General features: G+C 38.9%; 1 long non-coding RNA gene across 2 annotated transcripts in view; it reads left to right on the forward strand.

Moving 5' to 3' along the window:
* Positions 1-8,813, forward strand: part of LOC123379297 — a 136,181-nt gene extending 127,368 nt beyond the window's left edge. For both annotated transcript variants that reach the window (XR_006583592.1, XR_006583590.1), the window contains one exon: positions 1,945-8,813. This is a non-coding gene — a long non-coding RNA (uncharacterized LOC123379297). The remainder of the gene's footprint in view (positions 1-1,944) is intronic.
* The last annotated feature ends 13,552 nt before the right edge of the window (positions 8,814-22,365 follow it).

The raw sequence follows: 22,365 nt of genomic DNA on the forward strand, positions 1-22,365 counted from the left end.
GAAATTGTTTACTTGAAAAGATAAAAACTCTGTGAGAATTTGAGCTTTCTCTGTGTCCTAATTCACATTGCTCTTTATGTTTGGTTTCTCTAAAACACTGAAGAAAATTTAAGGTAATAAATTGATAATCCCTCACACTCTCAGAAACATACAAACAAATGAAACAACAACAACAAAACAAGCGCACAGCACACAAAACAAAACAAACAACAACGACAAAAAAAAACTCCACAAAAAAGTCAACGGTTTCAGTCCTATAATGTGAAGATTTGCATACCTCCTCTGGAAGCCTACAGGTTTTTTCCCCCCAGTCCAAACCAAAGTAATTTACTGGTTTGAAGAAAAATGAGGGAATTCTAAACTTTGCCACGGAAGACTGTGAATGAGTAAGCAGTGTTCCCCCTTGACAGCCAAGCACACACAATGAGTCTTCTAGCATGTTAGTTGGCTCTGGAACTCATTATTGTTGCCATCATTATATTTCCAATATGACAGCTTTAGTTTTCTGAAAAAGATTTAATTGGTTAAAAAAAATCCTCCTGTCCATTTCCCAGTGGCATGATGCCTGTTTTGTTCTGTCTCTCAGGGGGGAAGGATGAGTCAAAGCAAGCGTGCTCATGGAGACATTTTGAGGGCCCTGTGGAGTAGAGCCGCCCCTTTTGACCTTTCCGTTAGTCTTTTCATTTCTCAACAGAAAGGTTCCACAGAGATAATGTGGGGAGTTTATGTGAACCAGAGCTGAGCTCCTGCACTGATTTCGTGTATGATTCAGAAACAGAATTCTATGGCAAATAGATTGTCTTTTTTTATAACATTTTTGAATATAATTTTAAAGATCTCTGGGTGCCTACATTTATTTTTTATTGTGTATCTACATGGGTCCAAACATGGGTCCAAACGTGGGTCTAAACATATGAAGTGTGTGTTATGCATTAGTTTATGCTTCTTTAAACACAAATGGTCTCTTGTGGGGTGCTGCTTTCCATCATGGGTTACCTGTGTACTAGTTATTTTGATGTTTTTCCTTAACTGTGCCCAAAGGATATTACTTCTATCCATTTTCACATGAATAAACTCCTGTTAGTGACATGAGGGTTTTTTTTCCATTTTGTCTTCTTTCAGTTAATTTTAACTTCATTATTAAGATGAATTGTAATGATGTTTAAAACCCCAGAGGCAAACTGGCTTCATTTGATTTCTTCTGGTAGATGGAAAAAAAAAACTCTTAGCAGTTCCAATCTTCTGTGAAATGTGCCCTGTACTTTGTGCTTACATTTTTAATGTGCCTTTCAAAACAGAATTGATTTGGTTCTTTCTTTTAAAATATAAAATAATAAATATTTTATAAGGGAAGGGATAGTTTTTTTTTCTTTTTTGGGGGTATGAGCAACTGAAACAGTAAAAATAATGTCACCATAATAACCGCTTGAAAGCAAAGCAATACTGTTTTTTAATTAGTTTGAGCTTCCAAAAAACATACATGTCAAGATGGACATATTGACCTTGTTTGACCTATGTTATCCTCAGGAAGACAATTTTTTCTTGGCACTTCACAAGGTCTGTCCCCTGCTCAGGACTTCTGAAAAGGAAGTCCTTTTCAGACTTCCTTTCCCAGAGGAAAAGAAGAGATGCGAATAACAAATAATTTCTGGAATTCACTGAAATAAAAACCTACTATAGATGTATCAAGTGTCATGATTTCTGGTGGAATTTCAGGCACCCTGGTGAAAAAAAATGACACATTTTCATGACTTATGTAGCTTTTTGTATCATAAACTTTATTTTATGCGAAGAAGGGGGGCATTTTTTTTTTTGCCAAGCTCCCTGTAGTCATCAGGATAGCCCCTATGTTACACAGTCCCTGTACTACATAGAACCTACCCTCTTCTGTTCATTTATGTAAAAAATATTCATTGAGTATCTTCTCTGTGTCTTGTTCTGTAGGAGCTAGAAACATAAATTAAACAGACCCTGCCCTCAAGGGACTTCAAGTCTAATAGGAGAGGTGGACAAATGCCTATCGTTTATACTCATGGAAAGCCAGGAAAAAAAGGAAGAAGAAGAAGAAGAGAAAGAAGTAAGTGCCATATGACAGGAATGTGAGTATTTATCGTAGGGTCTCTTGGGAGGGGAAACTGACTTAAAGACTGTTTCTTCTTTGCAGAAAGAATTAGTGCAGAATGAGGCAGCTTTTTACTTGGAAGCTATTTTTCTGTGATGGAGTTTAATCTCCCCTGAATTTGGGGGAACACAGGCATTTTCAGTTGCTACTTCTGCATCTTTTCTATCTTGTTAGGGCAGAGGCTTCTATGAACTGAAGGGGCCTCTCACCCACCCGTTTGGTAACAAACCTAAGCCTGCCTTGCCAGCCTAATTATTAGCAAATTGCTCTAGCTAGATCAATGGGCATGCTTTCAAGTCTAATAAGAATGAAAAAAAAAAGTGTTCAAAGCTGAGATATTTTTAGTCCTACAGAGAGATTGATTTTCTATGAGATTCTGAATTACCTTAAAAACTTCTTTTAAATTCTTACTGACATTTCTGGTTTGAGATTCATGATGATGAAAAGAATGTTTACTCGGATACTCCTCCTTCTCTAGCTAGTTTCTCATTTCTCTGGGTTGGGAATTCATTCATGCTTTCTCAGTAAATGTAACATCCTGATGGTATCAGCTTCTGCTGTGTTTAAAATAAAAAGGTAACTCAGATGCTTAAAATAAAAAAAATTATTTATCATGATTCTGTAGGCTATCTAAATGTTCTGGGTTATGATGGATCAGCTGGGGCTAGCATGGTGCATTCTCATGTTTGGAAACCCAGCGGAGAAAGCTGTGAGGGCTAGGATCTCTCCATGTAGCTTCTCATTATTTGGATATCTCCAGAAGAGTCCCAGAAGCAAGCAAGGAAGGATAGGCCCCGGTGTATACTCTTGAAATTTCTGCTTCTGGCAAGCTGACTCATGTCCCATCAACTAAAGTAAGTCTTGAGACCAAGCTCAGATTGTAGAGTTGAAGAAAAAGACTGCATTTCTTGATAGAAAAGATGGCAAAGTCACATTGCAAAAGGCAGTGTGTAGGAGTGCTAGGCAGTGTGTAGTGTGACTCTAATTGCTACACGTTGCTACACCAGTTTATCCCTGAGAGGTTAGCAGCAGGTGAAATCCCAAGAGGAAGTCATTTGGGCATAAACAGCCTATAGTAGACCTTAAGGAGCTCCACCTGTGCATGGGCTTCCCTGCCTCTGGCGCTTGTTGCAAGCTTCATCCTCCTGCAAGTCCTTCCGTCTTCGAGGTTTTGGAAACCACACTAAACTACATGTTGACAGAGGCACTCGTCGCCAAGAGGGAGGCTCTAAAATGGGAGTGGAGCTTGTTAAAGAAGAAAAAATGGCACTGGACAAGATGAGCAGACAGAAGTTGATTTTATTTCCATACTATTGCCAGCAATAGGGCAGAGAGCCCAGAACAAGTCTGGATACTTAGCTTCATGGAAACAAAAGGCGGAGGGTTTTTAACTCTGAGAGTGAGCTAGTGGAAAAGTACTGGAGGATGTTAGGAGAGGAGGTTGGTCAATGGATGTGTTGAGCACATTTAGCTATTCCCGAATTTGCAAATGCTTGTTTTCTGGGATTATGCCACTGGTGTTTGTTAACTGGCACCGTGGAAGTTAGACTCCTATTCTCTACAGAGACTGGGAGATATGGGTGCTATCTTCTCCAATGTTTACATTTCAAAAATGATTCCTAAGTCCTTGAGAAAAACATTTCCTAAACTGTAACACTGGCAAAGGCTGGGAGATTTAGATATATTTCAAAGGGGCAGAGAAAGAGTTTACAATGGCAAGTTTTCTAAAATATGCTCTCTAAGAAAATGGAGGTCAGGGGCCTAGACTCAGAAATAAGCCTATTTAAAGTATAGTCAAGCTCGGGGCATCATGAAGACCATCTTGATCATACTCTCCAGGAGCAAAACAACCTATTGCTTAACTTTGCACGGGGCTGCCTAGCACTAAATATCATCCTTGCCAATAACTGTCTGAGAAAATAGAACATTAAAAATATCTTTTTAATGTTTATTTATTTTGAGATGGAGAGCATGTGTCCACATGTGAACAAGTGGGGGCGGGCAGAGAGAGAGGGAGAGAGAGAATCCCACGGAGCACAATGCAGGGCTCAATCACAAATCATGAGATCATGACCTGAGCAAAGGCTAAGAGTCATATGTTTAATTGACTAAGCCACCCAGGAGCCTGAGAATAAAACTTTTTAACCAATTTCACAGTTTAATAAATGTTCAGAAAGTTTTTAAGGAATTTTAGGAAAAATCTAGTTTGTATGTATAATTCTTTTGTCTTCTATGTTATTTTCTAATGAGTAGTTGACATCATTGTTCTTTCTCTGTCAGTATCTCTCACCTGAGTGTCCCTCTGGGTCCCTGCTATGGGGCTCTGACATAGTCATGCATCTATAGTGGTATCATTTACTGAAATCTCCATTAAAGGCCAGGTAGCAGTTAGGCCTTCTATAGAAGAAAGGAGACCTAGACATGTTAAATGACTTGCCCTAAGTTTCATAGATCAGTACAACAAAGATGGGTTTTGGACCAAACTGCATCTGACTGAAATACCTAGGCTGTAAGCACTCCACAGACAAGCCAATCTCAGAGGTAAAGCTGGTCCTGGATTACTTTGCGATGTCTTAAATGTTCTTTAACTTCCTGTTTATTTCTCATTTTTCCCACATTACGGCATCTGTACTTCAAAAACAATTACCTTTGTCCCAGCTGGCCCTCTGGCTTATTAAAACCAATTGTCAGGGAAAGTCTTGATGTCTACCTTGCAAAGGCATTGGATTAAGCTATCCTTTTAATTGGGAAGTGAAATGTTGATATCCTGTGTAGGAAATTTTAATCACCAGTCCAGTGGGTGAGGGAAGCTTTGTTTTTGTTTGCTTTGTTTTTGTTTTTACTAGTGGAATGAGGAGACTGACCCTATCTCAGATGCCTGAAGACAGACCTCAGCATATCTAGCAATGTATAAATGTTAGCCTTAATAATCTGGGACAAGAACTTTGTTTGGAAACCTTCTCATGCTCTGAGAGGCTGCATTTCTATCAGTAGAAGAATATCACTTTTTTGGACTTGCTTGAAGTGAGGAGATTTCTTAATTTTCTCAAGAGTAAAATGAATGTCTCAAGAGTACTGTTTTCTTCTGGTAGAAGCTGATATCTGCTCTAGTCTTAATGCTGTTAGTAACAGGGCTATTTTTAAAACCATTCCTGAAAAATAATGAGCCACCTGAACAGAAACTCTCATAGAACATTCCTTCTTTCTCTTGGAAATTCTATTTTGGGTCATTCCTGTTTGGAACATACTACACAATTAATGGCTTTCTAGTTCCTGTGAGTAGTGGAAAGATTGATCAGTGAACAATGGATGTAAATATGACACTCGCCTATTTCAGGAATGGTGAAGCTCAGTTTTAATTTGATAGGACAGGGAGGGAAACGAGGTCTTCTCTGTTTGGATGCCCCCATATTTTATTTCTAAAATAAATAACCTGTAAATAATTGGCCTAGAAATAGTATAATAAAATGGCTCAGTTTTATACGTGGTGATGTGTAGGAAGCAGTATAGAACTGGTGACTTTTTTCTAGTTTTTGGCAAAGCCTGTGGAGGCATCTCTGCCCAGGAGGTGGAGAAGTTGGTTCTGCCCCAATTATCCCAGTTGGCAAGTCTGGCCCATAGAGAGTGGCCAGATAATGAATGTGGACATTCCTCTTCTTGCTCAGATTGGGAAACCTGCTTTTCAATACCTTGTGGAAGGCAGAGGGTCGCTGACTCACTGCCACTTTGGACTCCCTGTTACCAGGAGTGTAACCCCAAATCAAAGACCCCAGCATAAGCACTGTCAATCTGACATCTTCCCGGATTTAAAAAAAGAAAACAAAGACAAAAAAGAATATCCCTATTTGTAAAGATTCTGGTTGTAATGAGCTGCAAATCATTGGAGAGGTTTCCTTTGGGAACCTCAGAAGACAGAAAAGTTGCTCAGAAGATGCTATTTTTAGAGTTCCAAATAGGCTTATCTCAGCCAACATCTAGGCTGCAGTAACAGAATTGTGATTAGAAATGCTCCAGAGGAGGGAAAAAATGACATTCACTCATCTTTGGACACTTTAGTAGAACTCAAATTCTGTGTCTTGCAAGCTGCTGGGTCCTTTCTAAATGGCCTTTGTGAGGGTATCACCAGGCAAAGGGAAATGAGGCAGGCCCTCGTAAGTCATTATTTCTGGAAAATGTCTGTTCACGTAATCCTGTTTGGTCAAGGTACATATCTCAGACTCACAGAACTCCATGGCAGGCAGGGCAATAAGGCGTTAACTCTTGGACAGGAGATTTGCTTCATACTTGATTTCTTCAAAATAGTGACTTATAGGGAGATGTTGCTGTGTCCAGTATGAATTAACTCTCGCTTTGGGTATGTGGAGGTATGGAAAGTGGTATGAAATTGTGCTCCAGAAAACCCCAGGCATACAGGCTGGGGCTAAGTATGTGACTTGAAGAGCAATGTATCCTTCTTATTAAGTTAGGAGAACCTCCCCAAGTCCCCAGCTTAATTGGTTTGTTGTTATATAGACCACCATAACAACAGGGGAGGGAGTTTCCCAGAAGAACCAAATATTTAACCTGCCAGCACATTTGTTTTACATTAGCTACTAACATTTTTTTCCCCCATCTTACACAATCCATCTGAGTGAAGGAAATAACACTGTAATTGATGGGCTCAAAATTGTAATCAGGTCAATAAACTACCAGATTTACAGGTACTGTATGTCAAACAGCCACATGCTAGGTAGATGGAGGGAGGGGAAACTTGTGTTTTTACTAACTACACATGCTATTTGATGGTACGAAGAAGCAACCGCTGTAACCTGTTTTTCATTGCCCTTTATTGCATATAGTTTAATGTGTATGTCTTTTGCATTAATAGACAAAGATACCTGACTGTATGTGGGCAGTTTATAGTAGGGATTAGAGGTAAAGTCTAAAGCATGGGATGTTAACTAGGTGTATGACCTAAAGGAAAAGGAAGCTCAGGAAGGAAAGAGTTCAGTTAGTTCAGTTTCAAGTTAAAGGAGAAATCATTTCTGAGGCAATGGCTGGTTGTAGCTGGCATCTCTTTGCTGGGATCTGTACAATAAGAAAAAACAGATGTGAAGAAGGATAAGGCTTCCTTCTGACCCCTGTCCTCCTGCCACACATGTATACATCCCCTGATGTGCAACTCCGGTGTTTCTACAATGGTAGAGATGATACACCTCCTTATCTAACATAATATTTAACCAAAGAAATGATATTATTTTGTAAGAGCAATTTTGTAAGCTATAGGCTACATGAGTCCCCATGATCCCACTCTATTTTCTATCAAAGTAGGTATCTTTGGGAAAAATATACTAAGAAAATTGTGTTTTACATTTCTATGCAGACTTCTTAGTGACAGTTAATTTTACCCATGTGACTTATTTGGTGAGTATTTTTTATATACATACAGTCTCAAAATGTGCTGGATTTAGCATGGCTGAGATAATATGACCTTCATCTCAAAAAAATAGATTTTCATCATGCAAAGCACTCTGTTGGTATTGATATTTTTTAAATCATGTTGATTACTTCAAGGACTCTGTATACGCTCTCTTTCAGATAACTTTTTGTTTCTCTAACAGGAGGCTTATCTGTACTTTATATCCATCTGTCAGATTTGCCTCCCCCAGTTCTTAGAAACAGGGGTCCTCTCCTTGTATCCCAGCTTACTTCTTCATCTGTTCCCTTAATTCCAATCTCCTTCCTCATCCAGACAGGTATGGTTCCATTTACCAACATTTCTCTCTCCTACATCAGTAATTTATCTTCTATGCTGGCTCTTTTTTCCTCACTTTTTAAGAAATTCAAGTGTTTTCCATTTTCAAACTGCCCTGATTGACACTGTGTCTTCTATCTGACGTAGACTCTCAACTCTTGTCTCATGTGAATGTCTTCTACTCTATCCTTACTCTTCTTTTTCTATAATATTAACTGTATTCCATTCCTTCATTTGCTGTTCATTCATCAATTTACTGTGATTTGCTTTCAATCTCCCACATTTTGGAAACTGGTCTTAGAGACTTTTATTATCTAATTGTCAGTGGCGGTGAACATGTTCCAATTTGCAGCTTACAGGCTTCTCTTGTGAATACTTGGCTTGTCTGTGCTTGGTGTTGGTGACACCATCTCCCAGTTGGCCTCCCTGTCTGTGACCATTTATGCTCTTCCTCATTGTTGAAGTGTTGGTGAACCCCAGGTTCTGAATTTTGCCCACTGTCCTTTTTCTTTCACATACTCTCTTCCAGTGGTTCCCTTGAACTCCAGCTCTTCTCTTATTGCCTTCTAGTTTGTATGTGAGGTTATGTCTTTCTTCAGTTTTCTCCAGGTAAGCTTGTTGGACATTTGGGACATTCAGATGTTCCAAACACTCGTCAAACTCATTACATTTCAAATTAAATTTATCAGTTCCCCCCACCACTAAAATTTAGACTCACTCTCCCCCCCAAGATTTTTTTCAGAAATTCAAAAGTACCAAAATTTATAAAGAATAATTTCATAATTGCTACTGTACCTGAGTGACAGAAAGATACAGTATGGGACCTGGTTCGGGGACAGGACAGTGTTACTCTGCTTTCAGCTTTATGTAAGAGGGCCAGATCTGGTTTTCTACTCTACCAAGGTAGGTATAGTAGATACTAACACCCTAGGCTCTGGATAGATACTAAAACCCTACAATTCCCCCCCCCCCCCACACACACACACTGCTCTGAGAGAGAGAGAGAGAGAGAGAGAGAGAGAGAGAGAGAGAGAGAGAGAGAAGGCAGAAGGAGAGGGAAGGGGGAACGGGGTCAGAAGAAGATACAGAAAGAAAGAGAATCTTTTCTTCCCTTGATTTTTTAAAAATTAATTTATTTAAATTACAGTTAGTTAACGTGCAGTGTAGTATTGTTTCCAGGAGTAGAACCAGTGGTTCATCACTTACATATAACACCCTGTGCTCATCCCAACAACTGCCCTCCTTAATGCCCATCACCCATTTGGCCCATCCCCCACCTACCTCCCCTTTAGCAACCCCCAGCTTGTTCTCTGCATTTAAGAGTCTCTTATGGTTTGCCTCCCTTTCTGTTTTTGTCTTATTTTTGCTTCCCTTTCCCTATGTTCATCTGTTGTGTTTTTTTTTTCATTCCACATATGAGTCACATCATATATTTGTCTTTCTTTGACTTACTTTGCTTAGCATAATACACTTTAGTTCCATCCACATTTTTGCAAATGGCAGTATTTCATTCTTTTTATTACCAAGTAATATTCCATTGTATATATATATACCACATCTTCTTTATCCACTCATCAGTCGATGGACATTTGAGCTCTTTCCATAATTTTTCTATTGTTGATATGTAAATATCAGGGTGTATGTACCCCTTTAAATCAGCATTGTCATATCCTTTGGATAAATACCTAGTAGTACAATTGCTGGGTAATAGGGTAGTTTTCTTTTTAACTTTTTGAGGCAACTCTATACTGTTTTCCAGAGTGGCTGCATCAGTTTGCATTCCTACCAACAGTACAAAAGTGTTCCTCTTTCTCTGCATCCTCACCAGTATCTGTTGTTCCCTGAGTTGTTCATTTTAGTCATTCTGACAGGTGTGAGGTGGTATCTCATTGTGGTTTTGATTTGTATTTCCCTGATGATGAGTGATGCTGAGCACCTTTTCATGTGTCTGTTAGCCATCTGGATGTCTTCTTTGGAAAAGTGTCTATTCATGTCTTCTATTTCTTCACAGGATTATTGTTTTTTGGGTTTTGAGTTTGATAGGTTCTTTATAGATTTTGGATACTAACACTTTATCTGCTATGTCAGTTGGAAATATCCTCTCCCATTCTGTCAGTTGCCTTTTAGTTTTTTGATTATTTACTTTGCTGTGCAGAAGCTTTTTATCTTGATGAAGTCCCAATAGTTCAATTTTGCTTTTATTTCCTTTGCCTCTGGAGACATATCAAGTACAAAGTTGCTGCGGCTGAGGTCAAAGAGGTTTCTGCCTGTGTTCTCCCTTAGGATTTTGATGATTTGTTGTTTAACATTTAGGTCTTTCATCCATTTTGAATTTATATTTGTGTATGTGGTAAGGAAGTGGTCCAATTCCATTCTTTGGCATGTTGCTGTCCAGTTTTTCCAGCACCATTTGCTGAAGAGGCTTTTTTCCATTGGATACTCTTTCCTCCTTCGTCAAAGCTTAGTTGGCCATACATTTGTGGGTCCATTCCTGGGTTCTCTGTTCTGTTCCATTGATTTATGTGCCTGTTTTTTGTGCCATTCCTATACTGTCTTGATGATTGCAGCTTTGTCGTACAGCTTAAAGTCTGGAATGGTGTTGCCTCAAAGTTTGGTTTTCTCTTTTAGCATTCCTTTGGTTATTTGGGGTCTTTTCATGTTCCAAACAAATTTTAGGATTGTTTGTTCAAGCTTTGTGAAGAATGCTGGTGTTATTTTGATAGGAATTGCATTGAATGTGTAGATTGCTTTGGATGGTATCAACATTTTAACAATATTTGTTCTTCTAATCTGTGAGCATAGAATATTTTTCCATTTCTTTGTGTCTTCTTCAGTTTCTTTAATAAGCTTTCTATAGTTTTCAGCATAAAGTTCTTTTACCGCTTTGGTTAGGCTTATTCCTAGATATCTTATGGTTTTGGGTGCAGTTGTAAATGGGATTGATTCCTTGATTTATCTTTCTGCTGCTTCATTATTGGTGTATAGAAATGCCACACATTCCTGTATTGATTTTATATCCTGTGACATTGCTGAATTCATGGATCAGTTCCAGCAGTTTTTTTGTGGAGTCTTTTAGGTTTTCCATGTAGAGTACCATGTCATCTCAAAGAGTGATTTTGACTTCTTTGCCAATTCATATGCCTTTTATTTCTTTTTGCTGTCTGATTGCTGAGGCTAGGGCTTCCAGTTCTATGGTGAACAATAGTGGTAAGAATGGACATCCCTGTCATGTTTCTGATCTTAGGGGGAAAGCTGTCAGTTTTCCCCATTGAGGATGATATTAACTGTGGGCCTTTATTATATGGGTTTTATGATGTTGAGTTGTGTTCCTTCTATCCCTCCTTCCTTGATGGTTTATATCAAGAAAGTATGCTGTGTTTTGTCAAATGCTTTTTTTCTGCATCTATTGAAAGGATCATATGGTTCTTATCCTTTCTTTTATTAATGTGGTGTATCACATTGATTGATTTGCAAATACTGAACCAACCCTGCAACCCAGGAATGAATCCCACTTGATCATGGTGAATAATTCTTTAATATACTCTTGAATTCAACTTGCTAGTATCTTCTTGAGAAGTTTTACATCCAGTTTCATCAGGGATATGGGCCTATAATTCTCCTTTTTAGTGGTGTCTTTGTCTGGTTTGGGAAGCAAGGTAATGCTGGCTTCATAAAATGAGTTTGGAAGGTTTCCTTCCATTTCTGTTTTTTGGAACAGTTTGAAGAGAATAGGCATTAACTCTTCTTTAAATGTCTCATTGAATTTCCCTGGTAATCCATCTGGCCCAGGACTCTTATTTGTTGGGAGATTTTTGATAACTCAATTTCTTTGCTGGTTATGGGACTGTTCAAAGTTTCTATTTCTTCTTGTTTGAGTTTTGATAGTTTGTGGTTGTCTAGGAATTTGTCCATTTCTTCCATATTGTCCAGTTTGTTGACATATAATTTTTCATTTATTCTCCAGTAATTGTTTGTATCTGGTATCAGTTGTGATCTCTTGTCTTTCATTTGTGATTTATCTATTTGGGTCTTCTCTTTCTTTGGTAATTCTGACCAGGGGTTTATCAGTTTTGTTTATTCTTTCACAAACCAGCTTTTAGTTTCATTGATCTGTTCTACTGTTTTTTTAATTTGTTTCTATATCAATTATTTCTGCTCTAATCTTTATTATTTCCCTCCTTCTGATGGCTTCACGCTTTCTTTGTTGCTCTGTTTCTAGCTCCTTTAGGTACAAAGTTATGTTATGTATTTGGGATCTTCCTTGCTTCTTGAGATAGGCCTGAATTGCAATGTACTTTCCTCTTAGCACTGTCTTAGCTGTATCCCAATGGGTTTGGACTATCATGGTTTCATTTTCATTGGCTTCTTAATTTCCTGGTTAAACCATTCATTCTTTAGTCGGATGTTGTTTAACCTCCATGTCTTGAAGGCTTCCCAAATTTCTTCTTGTTGATTTCAGGTTTCATAGAGTTTTTATCTAAAAATATACATGATATAATTTTGATCTTTTTGTACGTATTAGGGCTGATTTGTGACCCAGTCTGTGATTTATTCTGGAGAATGTAACATGTGCACATGAGAAGAATGTGTATTCTGCTGCTTTAGGATGAAATGTTCTGAATGTATCTGTTAAATCCATCTGGTCCAGTGTGTCATTCAAAGCCATTTTTCCTTATTGATTTTCCACTTATGTGATCTGTCCATTGTTGTAAGAGGGGCATTAAAGTCTCCTACTATTACAGTATTATTATCAGTGAGTTTGCTTATGTTTGTGATTGTTTTATATATTTGGGTTCCTTCAAGTTGGGGGCATAAATGTTTATAATTGTTAGATCTTCTTGATGGATAGATCTCTTAATTATGATATAATGCGCTTCTTCATCTCTTGTTACAGTCTTTGTTTTAAAATATAGTTTGTCTGATACAAGTATGGCTACTCTGGCATTCTTTTGACCTCCATTAGCATCAGAGATGGTTCCCTATCCCCTCACTTTCAATCTGCAGGTGTTTTTAGGTCTAAAATGAGTTTCTTGTAGGCAGCATATAGATAAGTCTTGTTTTTTTATCCATTCTGATACCCTATGTCTTTTGATTGGAATATTTAGTCCATTTACATTGAGTGATTATGGAAGGATATGAATTTAGAGCCATTGTGTTAACTGTAGAGTTGGTGTTTCTGGTGATGTTCTCTGGTCCTTTACAGTCTGTTTTGGTCCTCTTTTTTTTTTTTTTTCTCTCCAGTCAGTCCCCCTTAAAATTTCTTGTGGGGCTGGTTTAAAGGTCACAAACTCCTTTAGTTTTTGTTTTTCTGGGAAAGTCTTTATCTCTTTTTCTATTTTGAATGAAAACTTTGAAGAATAAAGCATTCTTGGATACATATTTCTCCTATTCAGCACATTGAATATTTCCTGCCACTCCCTTCTGGCCTGCTAAGTTTTAGTGGAAAGGTCTGTTCCTAACCTTATGTGTCTACCCTTGTAGGTTAAGGACCTTTTCCTAGCTGCTTTCAGAATTCTCTCTTTATCTTTGTATTTTGTAAGTTTCACTATGATATGTCATGGTGTTGACCTGCGTTTGTTGATTTTGAAGAGAGTTCTTTGTGCCTTGGAGGTCGATGCCTGTTTCCTTCCCCAGATTAGGGAAATTCTCAGCTATAATTTGTTCAAATAATACTTCTGCCTCCTTTTCTAGCTCTTCTTCTTCTGAGATTCCTATGATACAGATATTGTTTTGTTTCATGGAATCACTTAGTTCTCTAATTCTCCTCTTGTGATCTAGTAATTTCCTTTCCCTCTTTTTTTCAGCTTCACTATTTTCATAATTTTATCTTCTTTCTCATCTATTCTCTCCTCTGCTTCTTCCATACTTGTTGTCACTGTATCCAGTTTATTTTGCATCTCATTTATAGCATTTTTCAATTCATCCTGACTAGTTTGTAGGTCTTTGATCTCTGAAGCAAGAGTTGAAAGAGAAAAGAAAATCTTTAGCAGACTCTATGCCCAGTGCAGAGCCTGATGCAGGGTGCAGTCTCACAACCCTGAGATCATGACCTGAGCTGAAATCAAGAGTCAGACACTTAACTGACTAAGCCACCCAGGTGCCCCATAAAACCCCAGCCTTTAGTTAAGGAATATCTTATCCAATGTCTTCTCTGTCCTAGGCTTTTCTTGTCTCCTTTCCCAAGTCTTAACTCAAACTTCATGAACAAAATTCTGGTTCCTGGACATTTTTTTTTAATTAAAATATAGTTACCCAGAATTTTATGTATTTGAAGTATGTGGAGTGCAAGAGAGTATATAGGGAGTTATTCTTATACCTTCTTTGTCTGCAATTGCCAATTTACATGGAAGCACCAGTAGGTACCCAGTGAATCACTGAGTTCCAGACAAACTCTTCCTTGTACCCACTATGCAGTACTTTCCTACATTCTTATGGTAACCATAATTGATTTTCAATTAGTAATCAGAGTAATTAGTAATTGGCATGAAGTAGTCTATAAGCATGAAGAGCAAAAAATGACTAACAGCAGCCGTAGCTTTGAAATAATGACTAATTAATTTTACTTGTTAAAATCAACTTTATTGAAGAATAATTTATATCCAACAAAATGAGCCACTTTAAATATAGAGTTCTATTGTCATAGACTCTAGGTCTAGAGTTCTCTCTTGCCCAGCAAGAGAGTGGACACAGGATTGAAATGCGAGAGAGGCTAATGTCCGAAAGGAGACAGGAGCCCTGAGTACAGGTCCTTGATCCATTTTTATTAGGATCAGAAGGCTTACAAGTGTGATGGACGTGCACAAAGAGTCAATGAAACTGTGAACATTAACTCATGGGCATGAGGGAAAGGGGGTTTTGAAGATAAGTGGTGTTAGGGGTTTGGGTCAATACAAAACAAAGTCCTGGTGGGTGGAAGGTTGTTTACAGCAGACATGAGGCATCACCTCTGTTTACCTAAACTGGCCTAAGGGACCAGAAAGACAGTGCATGCTACCTTAGGGTCAACAGGCACCTTTCTTATGCTAATTAGATCTGCTCTGGCAACTTAGCCCTGCTGGGATCTAAAGTCCTGTTTTCCTGTTTTTGTCCTTCTTTACTGTGAAAGCAGCTTTCTCCTATTGTACTAGGTTGGGGGGCATCTCCACCTTGAATACCTAATCTTGTTTATCTCATTTTGGATGCTTCCATTCTAAGATTTCCTAGCCCTATACCTTTGTCCCATACTGGGGGTCTTTGCACTGTTTACCTAATCTTGTTTACCTAATCTTGTTTACCCAATCTTGGGTGTGTTCATCCTGTGGCTTTCTAATTCTTTATGCCTTCTTAAACCACGGGTGCAAGCTCATGGAATCCTCCTGAGCTTATTCCCCACACTCTATGAGTCTTGAACTCATTGGATCACCATACTAATCAAAAGAGCATTTTTACCGCACCCCAAATTTCCCTCATGCTCTGTATTAGTTTTCCAGGGCTGTGGTAAAAAGCACTTCAAACTGGGTGGCTTAAATAACAGAAATTTGTTGTCTCACATTTTTGGAGGCTAGAAGTCTAAGATAAGGTGTTGGAAGAGTTGGTTCCTTCTCAGGCTCTCAGGAGGAATCTGATCCATGTCCCTCTCCTAGTTTCTTTTGGATTGCTAGCAATCATTGATGTTCCTTGTCTTGTAGATATGTCACCTAATCTCTGCCTTCTTCATGGAGCATTTTCCCTGTGTGTCTGTCTGTTGCTAGGTCCTATTTTCCCTGTTTTATAAGGACATGGGTAATACTGGATTAGAGCCTCCCCTAATGGTTTCATCTTGACTAAATTTGCAGAGGCACTGGAAAGTTAAGACTTAAACACAGTTTGTACTATCCCTCCCCTCTCCCTGACAGCCATCCTCAATACACCACACAAAAAAGAATCCCTGTTCAGCCTCTTCTAGGAACCTGTCTCTTGGATTAATTATGTGGCCCAACAGGTTCAGTGGTGCTACAGGTAACATTTGGGCCTACAGATACTGTGCATAGTCTCTGGAAAGCCCCCATACGAGAGCCACAGTGCAGACCTCTAAAATTCAGGAAGAGTGCTATGTTCTGGGGAAGAATATGACTTACTGTTTGAAAAGCAGCTTGTGGTGTGCTACTGTGCCCTAGGAGAGAGTAAAAGTATGACGAGGGAAACTTATGTGAATATGCCACTAGAGGTGCCCATCATGTTTAAGGTGTTAACAGATCTTCTAAGGTCATAATGCCAGGCAGGTGCAGCAGGAATCCTTTTATGATAGAAATGTTCAAGCAGATTCAGGAGGCACAGTAAATTGCATGAACAGGTGGTTCAAATTCCTGTCACCTCTCTCAAAAAAAATTATGGGTTCTGTGAGTTTCTTTCAACAACCAACAGAGCTCAGTATGTTACTTCTAGGCAAGAGTGAGTCACCACTGCATTACATCCTTCTCAGACATGGTCACAGAAGGCAGTTATGAAGGGATATTTCCCCAGTGGGCAGAACCACAAGCAGACACTTCAGTGTTGATGCTGTGAGAATGAAGAATTGATCTAATGTATGGATATACATGGTTTGGCTATTTAGGGATGTTGAAAGATCAAGATTAGAAGACTAGAAATGAAGACGTTTTGGGAAGAGATAGGTGGATAGACTTAAGAGAGTGGGCACAGAGACTGAGAATTTTTGTGTCTCACATCCCACCAGCATCTACTTCAGAGGAGTCACTAAATATCAGCTGTGTAGGATGACTCATTTTGTGGATGTTAGCCAGTTTTTCTCCTTGGTTATCCCCCTACTTACACAATGGGACTGTGAGCAGAGTAGTGGTCACGGCAGGTGTAGAGGCTGCCTGTCACTAAAGCTGAGGATTTCTGCTGCCCTCCTGCCAGCACAGATGGACTGACACCACGTCCTTGATTTGATTATTCCTCAGAGAGACCAGGTAGGCATTTAGGGGCAGGTTGATTATATCAGACCCATTTCGACCCTGGAATTGCCAACCCATATCCCATAACACTGATATAGATTCACTTTCATAACCTGTAGTGCCTCTGCCAACACTATTCTTTGAGGGCTTTGAATGCCTGACTAACCAACATCATATCTGCATACCATTGCCTATACCACAGGAGACGCTCATAAAGAAAATAAGGTGATGGGTGCATGACCACCCATGTGATACACTGCTACTGCCTTACCACATCATGTGGAAAAACTTGCCTAATAGGATGGTATAATGACTTACTAACGCTCAGTTAAGGTACCAGCTAGAGTTTCATTCTCCACAAGGTACAGGATCTATTCACAAGGTTTCAGTTTACACATTGAACTAATGACCAATATTTCATGCTATGTACTCAATAGCTAAACTAAATGGTTTGGGGGACTATGTGGAAGTAGGACTGGCCCTTTCACTATCTCTTCCAGGGATCCACTTGTGAAATGGTGTTTCCCATCTATGCAGTCTTTGGGTCTGCTAGATTAAAAGTCCTCATTCTCAGGACTGGTGAAGTAATGCTTTTACCAATGGATCTAGTAACAGATCCAGTGAGCCTTAAGCTGTCACTTCCACTTGGACTTCTTGAGCTCCTCATGCCTTTTAGCCAGCAAAGAAAAGAATTACCATACTGGTTGAAGAAATTCATTTTAAGTTCAATGAACTTTATCCTTGTATCCCAGTGCAGATCTAGGGGTATTGCTGTACAGATGAGGATAGAAAGGAGTATATCTCAAATTCAGGGAACTCATCAAGTCATCTTTTGGTTTCTTTAAACTCAGTGATAATTATATTTTGAAAATTGTAGCAACAACAGCCCAACAAGGGGAAAGCACTTGAGGACCCACCTCATATTTGGAAGGTCTGGGTCACCATGCCAGGCAAGTAAATTGGACCAACTTAAGTATTGATTAAGGGTGAGGCAATCCAGAATGACAAATGAAATAAATGAAATAATTATGCATAGATTCTTGTGCTCTCATTTTTGACTGAGCATAGGCAAGGACTCTTAGAAATTGATAAAGCCTATAGAGGATCAGGCTAATGGACTTTATTTGTTCTTCATTCTTATCCTTCCCCTATCCCCATTCTTCCTTTGTTACTTTTTGTGAACTTTTCTTTTAGGTGTTATGCTAGTCTGCATTCATTTCCAGCTGCTTATTTCAGGGTTGGCATATTATTTGGAAAGCACTCTGAATCTTTGTAAATTTTTTAACTTCTAAAATATATAAAGGATACAGAAAAATATAGGGAATACTATTGCAGGCATCGATTATATCCACCAAATAAAATGTTATAGATGCAGCTGAAGCCATATCTTAATGCTCCTCAGAACCACTCTTCTCCCCCTTCAGAGATAACCATCACACTGAAGCTGGTGTGTATATTTCCATGTGCACTGTATTAATAAATAACATAGCTACATATTTTAAAATTAAATAAATTGTATCACATGGTATGCAGTTTTCTCTGTAACTTATTTTTTCTTCAACATATTTTTGAGATTTATTTTTGTTGATGAGGCTTATTTTTTTTTAAAGTCCAGAAGTTGGTTTTATTTCATTTTGCGTTGGCTTTTTCCATTAGTATTTTAATTATCCCTGCTCTAAGATCATCACCTCTTTGTATAACTCTAGAATGTTCCATTCTCATTAGCAGAGCTCTTATAATTCTGGAACAAAAGAGACACACTCTATTCCAGCCTAAAATGTGTGTAACAGAATGAATGATGGCCACTGAAGAGGGACTTGTTTTCTCTCCTCTGCAGGATTGTGGTGCTGGTTTCAGGAACATTCTCCTGGATTTCAGCTTTGCAAGAGAATAAATTCTAGGTTGAGACCCAGAAAATTTAACAGAAGTTATTGACTTTGTTGCCCAATTGCTTGCCAATAATTATTGAGAATAAATTTGTTCTTGCTTTTGTTCTATTTTCCAACAGAATCCCATTTTCATTGCTAGAAAATATATTGTGTTTGGAAGCAATAAAAAGAAAAGAGCAAAGGATGAATAAGGCTTCAGTGGGTAACTGGGAAATAACTCTAAAATTCTTACAGAGAGCTACCACAGTAACTGAAAAGGATCAATAAACCCACAAGTAACATCAAACAACAGCACCTCTGTTAAACATAACAGCTATACTGTGGAGCTACTGTGCTAAATCCTTTCTTTCCTCTTAAAAAAATTGTGTTAAAACAGAGTTTTAGAAGTCTAACAAAGTCTTTATAAACACAACTACTCTCCAGAAATTTAAGATCCACGTCAATTTTTGAAGTTTTTATTTTTCCACCCTAACTTAGTACCAAGAGCCTCCTCTATACCTGCTCTCATGATCGTTAGTGGCCTTCCAAGGAACAGTGTGTACCGGGGGCCTCGGAGCCAGTGCTGGCTGGTAATGTTACCTCTCAAGTTTACAGCCCACTGCCCTTCTAATAGAAATGGCCAGGCATTATTAAATACACTCAGTTCTATCAAGTCACATAGCAGTGAATGATATAGCCAGAGGAATTTAGATGTAAAAAAAAAAATAGTATAAGAGTAACCAGTAGAGTTTTGTGGAGTTCTGCTTGTTTATTTTGTTTTGATACTATCGCACAAATGATGACAAGAAAAACATTCTGGATTTTGAATGAATCGCACTGTGGGAGTTGGAACATTGTCAATTCCATGTAAAAATTGTATTCACTTTGTACTTTGTGTTTAGGGGTCAGATATCCTGCATTTTTTAGTTCCTGGATCTCTAGATCAAGAGCTGCTGCATACAAAGATCTGCATGTGAACACGATGCAAATCAGGAGATCCATATGGGCTTCTTTCACTTAGTAATATGCATGTAAGCCTCTTCCATGTCTTTTCATGGCTTGATAGCTCATTACTTTCTAGCACTGAATAGTAGTCCGTTGTCTGGATGCAAGACAGTTTATTTATCCGTCCATCTACTGAAGGACATCTTGGCTGCTTTCAAGTTTAGGCAATTACGAAGAAAGCTGCTATAAACATGTGTGTGCAGGTTTTTGTGTGCACACAAATTTTCAATTCCTTTGGATGAATACCAAGGAGTGCAATTGCTGGATCTTACAGTAGGAGTATATTTAGTTTTGTTAGAAACCACCAAAAGGTCTTCCAGAGTGGCTGTACCATCCCCATCAACAGTGAATGAGAGTTCTAGTTGTCTTAGATCCTCACCAGCATTTGGTGTTGCCACTGTTTTGGGTTTTGGCCATTTTAATAGGTATATAGTTGTAGCTCTTCGTTGTTTTAATTTGCATTTCTCTAAAGACATATGATGTGGAACCTCTTTGCATATGCTTATTTCCCATCTGTACATCTTTTTTCAACTATATTTTTATTTTAAAGGGAATCCTCATCTTTAAAAACTGCTGACAGAGGCATATTTAAAAGTACTGACTTAGGCAATACTACTGAGATATTAGAGTTGGACAGTGCCCGCGTTTCAATTTCATAATTAATGAGTCAGAAGGGTGTTAGTGGTAGAGAGATGAGACCAACAATGGGTGTGGGAGACAGCGTCATGTACGCGTGACATGCCAAGTACTTAAATACAACAATGGTAGGATGCAGGCTTAGTGATCGCTCATCGCTCGTGGGCGAGATCTCCTGGTTATATGGAGGAAAGGGATAGAAATCCTCCTCATATAAACAATAGAAGAACCTTCTGCAAAAGACCATCACTATTAACATGGCAAATGCTTGTTTCTGCCATAGAGAATTTCACTCTGAATTTCTAAATACTCCATCAATGATACATAGGAAAGGTCTGCCTTTGAATGTGTTGAGCGCTTGGATCCTGACTGTGACACTAGTGGAAGGTGGGTAACAGAAAGTGCACATGGAAACTGGAGAGGGAAAAAGACTAGGAAGAAGAGATGCATCGATTCCCAAATGAGATCGAATTTAGTGACCGAAAGGTGATTTGACTGAAAAAGTAAAGGAATCTTTGCACTAATCTCTGACCTCTCAGATTTTATCATCATTTAGTAGTAGTGGGACAGAGTAATATTTTTGAAATGTTAACTTCTGTTTGTCTTCCCTGTTAAGCAGATAAGACTATACACGTTGCCACAGGGAAGAAATGCAGAGCAGAAAGCCTATTGATTTTAAGTCTCTTTCTGGATTATATGCTCAGAAATCCTTGGGCTTTAAGGTAACATGGACAAAAATATTCTCAATGAATATCATGCACCAGAGAACCCAGAGTTTAAGGAAGGTAGGTCTTCCTTGGAGATTTAAAAATCATTTCCCAGTTGAAGGAGATAAAGTTATAATGGCGAATTGTTGAGATAAGAGACCTGGGTGGGTCCCAGAGAGGTGTGCTGACCATCATTAGTGCTGTTCATCCACTGTATCTGGTTAACCCCCCACCCTGCATTTCTCATCTCTCTTCAGACTGGGTGTAGCCGTATGACTTACATTGACAAATGCAGTGTGCATGAGAGTGGTAGTGTAGCTTTAAGAGCTGTAGTGTGACTCACTATCTTCCCTTCCCACTGGGGTGGTTTTTATGGAAACACACGTAGAGATGATGTCTCCATCAGCCTGAGACCCTCAGGGAACACAGGAGCAGGGCTTCTCCAGAAATCTGCAATGGACACAGCATGAGAAGTCAGTTTCTCTCGTGTTGAGCAATTGAGGTTTGGGAGGCCTGTGTGTGTGTGTGTGTGTGTGTGTGTGTGTGTGCGCGCACGCGCGTGTGTATGGCTATGTGTTTAGGCTCAGCAGGCCTTAAAAATAGAGCCCTAATGGTGCTGCAAAAGTCCAGTTGCTGGAGTGCTTAGACTGTGAGGTCATATTTCCTGGGTTGGAAACCCCACTCTGCCACCAACTAGCTATGCAATCTTAAATAAGTGATTTACCTTTCTGTATTTCAGTTTCCTCCTATGTAAATGGGAGTAATAATAATCCTGTGCACAGGATTTTTGAAGATTAAACAAGTTAATATTTGTAAGAACAGTTTTGGGCACATGGGTAACATACAAATGTTAGTTTTGTCTTCTCTCTCTCTCTCTCTCACTCTCTCACTCTGTCTCCTTTTTCACATCAGGCCTTCCCTAAGAGATAATCCATGACAAATGAGCTAAATTTTAATCTCCAAGGATATGAAATAGTGGTTTAATTCTTCTGAAGTTTCAAGAAAGTATCACAGAGGAGTCTTGATGAGAATACTCGAATGCCTCCTTTAATCATATCTGCTTAACTGCCCTTGTCGTAACTCTGTCCGTGCTCCTGTGCGGCGTCTGCTGCAACTCGGCATTTACTCTTTACCAACTTCCGCATAACTAGTCTCCTGCAAGAATTCTCCTCCCCTAGCCATGCTCTTCTCCACCGCCTTCCCCAGGAAAGGGGCTGCCAAACATTCCGGAAGAGAGCTAACTGACTTTTAGACTGTTTTATCTTCATACCCGCAGCGAATCCAGAAATCTCCCTAAGCTATCTGGCTGAGTGCTGTGGGTTTTAAAGCAATCCTTTAATATATTCACTTGATTTTAAAGACAAAAACCTCCCTGGAA

Source organism: Felis catus, chromosome A1, assembly GCF_018350175.1.
Source record: "Felis catus isolate Fca126 chromosome A1, F.catus_Fca126_mat1.0, whole genome shotgun sequence".
Lineage (NCBI taxonomy): Eukaryota > Metazoa > Chordata > Mammalia > Carnivora > Felidae > Felis > Felis catus.